We start from the raw sequence: 4,199 nt of genomic DNA, 5'->3' as shown, positions 1-4,199 counted from the left end.
TTTCCCTCCATTTTGATGAAATGTCAAACTTTGTGCTAGTGTGTCTTTCTTTCTTTTTCTTTTTCTTTTTTTTTTTCCTTTTTTTTTAAGACTTAATTATTTGCAGTTTCCTAAAACTTTTTTTTAAAGATCTGTACTTTTACTTGGTTTATTTTTTAAGCAAGGTAAGGGGAAGAAAATACCTAACCTAAACACGAGGGTCAATCATATTGGATAACGTTAGCCCAATAAGCTTGAACAAGAAGAGCTTCATGATTGCTAATTTGCTACACAGCACAGCGAGGCAAGGTATTCCTTGCTGAAAGGCAGTAGCATCACATGCATTTCAACCAGCCCAAAATGGAATAGCATAAACTTTAGGAAGGAATCCAATCACAATCAGCAACGCTGGGAAAGTCCTGAGTTTAATGATATGAAAAGTTGGATACCACCATACCAGTATAGGCAATTGAACACAAGATTCCACTATTGCAAAATCACAAGTTTAAGGAATCACCAATCCCGTGGGGTACAGACTATAGAATAGTAAAGAGCCTAATAAACGCTAAATTAGGATCTTTATTAGGCACATCACATGACATTCAATTGCATGAAACGCACTCATTGGATGCATGTATATATGTATGTAGTTCAACTTCAAGACTTTCATTTTTGTCTTTGTTATTTTTTGTATTTGGCTTCGTAAGTTGACTTACAAATGCACTAAATACAACTTTGTGACTCACACACCAGCTTGTACTTGTGAAATCTTGAATGCTAGTGACTCAATGTATATACTAAATCAAGTAATTTTGGTTTCAGAATTGAAGGGCTGATCTTAGAATGAAGAATTCCAACAAAGGGCTCTTTCTTTTTTATTCGTGAGTTGTCACTTTAATATCCCTCCAACCAAAACATGTTTAAATAATTTATATATACCATCCAAATGCAATTGAAAAGAAAAAAGTACAGAGAATGGACATGTTATTTCTAAAAGAACTGTTTGTACAGGAGTAAATTATTCGAATGGGCCTATAGGGTACTTATTCAATACAAGACACCTGATCTGAAATTGAGCAACCTTTTAGAAAAGTGGCAAGCTGGCTGGAAATCGCACGTGCATCCATTGTCTCTCATATGTTGCCAAATGACACCATCCAATCTCATCAAGCAAAGAGAGCTTTAGTTCATAGAGCTTCTTCTTTGGAGGTTCCCCATCATCTTGAATTATGTCATTCAATGCCTACTCCAGTAATAGGTTTAATTTAGACAAATGATCAATTCATAAGTTAAAATCTTCAAATTTTATGTTTTTCTTTTCGTGTTGGACGTCATATCCAGCAAAGCAGATGCAATATGATAGATTAACAAACAACTATGGTCTATGGGGTTGCACATGTCTCATTATAGAAACAGGTATTATCCATTATTTGAAGAAAATTTTGTGAAATCAGCAGTTGCTTGAAAATATTACCAATCTGAAAAGTTTTGTAATTTGTCAATCATATGAACATTTACATCATTTTGATTAAAGGATGGACAGAGAAAATACTTTATTACAAAAAATATAATATTATGATGCTGGACCCCCAAAGTTATATAGGCATGGAAAAGCATTCTGTATCATTTCAGAATTCTTAAGTTGAAAAACAATTGGAATATACTACTCTAGTACAAGGATGAAGGTATTTCTGCAGGGTAACACTTCATAGACATAGAATACAATTATAATCTCAACTCAACAAGTAAATATAGTTTTTGTTATTTCTGATAGAGTGCTTTCCCCACCCCACCCCACCCCANTCAACTTAACAGGTAAAGATAGTTTTTGTTATTTCTGATAGAGTGCTTTCCCCACCCCACCCCACCCCACCCCCTAGTGCTGGGAGTGGATTTCTCTTATCCTAAAAATGTTTAATGAGACAAACTACACCGTTACAAACTATAGAGCAAATCAACATGCCCGCCTGAAAAACATAGAACTGAACATAGGCATCTAACTCTAAGCCACTCAACAACCATAAATATATATATATATATATATATGTAAACGTGAAATATAAAATTCCATGATTGTCAGACAATAGATGAACATGATTGATGGAAGAAAAATACCTCCAATGCTATTCCAAGCCTTCCACTACGTCTCTCACGTAGCACTAGGAGGGTGCCATATATATATACACGACTTCAAATCAACCCATTTCTTTAATTCTTTAAAGTTCTCTTCAAACAGATCTGGCTGGACACCAGACTCTGGTTGAGATTGATCACGAGTAATCTCCAAATCTTTAGATGAAGCCAAGGACGATGCCTCCCTACCCTGAAGCAATAACAAGAAGGGTGATGATAACAACAACAATTATGGTGATGATACACAACTATATCAATGAAATCTTCTTTTTTTTTTTTTTTTCTTTTGATAAGTAACGTAAGAAATTTTATTAGAAAAACCAATCAAATAAACTGGAAATGTACTATAGTGGCACAACTTTTGATTGAACTATATCAATGAAATATTGCTACTTCTTCTTCTCTCTTTTTTTTTTTTTTCTTTTTCGTATTTGCATACTTTCCAACAAAAAATTTATAAAACTAAAATGATAATTATAATTAAAAAAAAAAAAAAAAAAAAAAAAAAAAAAACAAACAAACAAACCTACTTATATGTCACCTAATAAATTCGTTTGAAAAGGAGAATTGACTTTGACAAGAAGACAAATGAGTCTCACTAAATCCCAAACTTCTACATGGTAATAATCAGATGAGTTATCCCATTACCCGATAATCTCTCCTAGAGATATGGACTAAAATGGTGGGAGACATGATGCATGAGTTGTGCATATTGTCTGTGCCAATGGCTCTTACTAAAGTTAATTTGATATGTTTCATCAGCAACCATAGCTTAAAAATGCAGCAAGGAATAAGCCGTATATTATGGCAATCATGGCCTCAAAAGGTGATACATCTTACCTTCTCACTGAAGGAATTCAGACAATAAGCAAACACAGCCCTCAAAAAGTGACAATTTTTTTGTTTTTTGTTTTTTGTTTTGTTTTGTTTTTTATTTATTTATTTATTTTGCTAACGTGATTATCTAGAGCTCTTTGAGTATTTAACTATTCCATCGGGTATTTGTAGCCCTTGGTCCCACACATACCAGGTAATTACATGGAATCTCTTGGGGTTGGCCCTCAGATGCTGGCCAGAATTTTCAAAAAGTGACACAATTTAGTTTTACCTTTTCAATAATCACTTGTTTGTTGTAAAAGAGGCAATCATTTTCAAGCTAAGTATCACCTTTAAATCACACAAATTGGGATTTCCTATCCTCAGAATTTGGTTCATATAAATCATGCATTGGGTGGCAAAAGAATCACATAACTGTGATATCAAACTATCTGGATTTCCTATCTTCAGAATTTGGTTCATATATTTGTCTTACAATTTCAATTTCAACTAGAACAGCTAAGCAGGCTTGCACAATTTTAACCATAAGCATTATGGTCAGGACATTGATGCACATGGTGTATTTCTTTTGAGCTATGGCATGAATACTACTACACAACGTGTAATGGAAAGTTATGTGGGGGCTTGGAAAATATATATCACAAAACATGGCAATAAAACATAAACCAGTAGTAGAGTACAATAAACTGGAATTCACAGCTAACAACTGTGTGATTTTCCAAAATGACGTCAGAATTTTTAGGCTAAAACAACTTCAAGCAAAACAATAATGTTTTTGAATCTGGTTGCTAAGCAAATATAGTGAAGAAGAATCATCAATTCATTGACATTGTACAATTGGGCCCTTGTATACAAGTCAACACCAACCAAGCCTTAGACCCAAAATTTAGGAGTTGGCTATGTATCTTTGGCAGAAGAGTAAGGGTCAGCCAAATGTATTCTTTTCTGCCGCACCATTATAAATCAAGTCATCAATGTCTTGTCTTTTCCTAAGCTTTCAAGCTACCAAACATTAGATATGAAATGGAATACTCCAAGGAAACCTACTTGCTATTCAGAAACATAATAAAGCCCAAGTCGCCCAAACTCCAAAACAGAACAGACCCATCAAATAGTTATAACCCAATGTTGCATGCAACCCAATAAAACAGAGAATGAAAATAGCGCCATTTTATGAACCATTGATGACAACCCATTTGCAACAAATGCTATTCATTCCTTTCCTTTACAAACAAACAAAGGATAGCGAA

The 4,199-nt window shown here is 34.0% G+C and overlaps 1 long non-coding RNA gene across 2 annotated transcripts; it reads right to left on the bottom strand.

Moving 5' to 3' along the window:
- Positions 1–817: 817 nt before the first annotated feature.
- Positions 818–2,968, bottom strand: LOC136067185 (uncharacterized). Of its 2 annotated transcripts, XR_010628709.1 has the most exons (3): positions 2,761–2,864; positions 2,095–2,302; positions 818–1,222 (listed from the first exon to the last, which is right to left on the bottom strand). It is a non-coding gene; the product is annotated as an uncharacterized LOC136067185 (long non-coding RNA). The 2 variants fall into 2 exon arrangements; XR_010628708.1 differs by having other exon boundaries at positions 2,095–2,968.
- Between the last annotated feature and the right edge of the window lie 1,231 nt (positions 2,969–4,199).

This window comes from Quercus suber, unplaced genomic scaffold (genome assembly GCF_002906115.3).
Source record: "Quercus suber isolate HL8 unplaced genomic scaffold, Cork oak 2.0 scaffold_5, whole genome shotgun sequence".
Lineage (NCBI taxonomy): Eukaryota > Viridiplantae > Streptophyta > Magnoliopsida > Fagales > Fagaceae > Quercus > Quercus suber.
The sequence above is the reverse complement of the archived record's forward strand: the minus strand, read 5'-3'. Positions and strand labels throughout refer to the sequence as shown.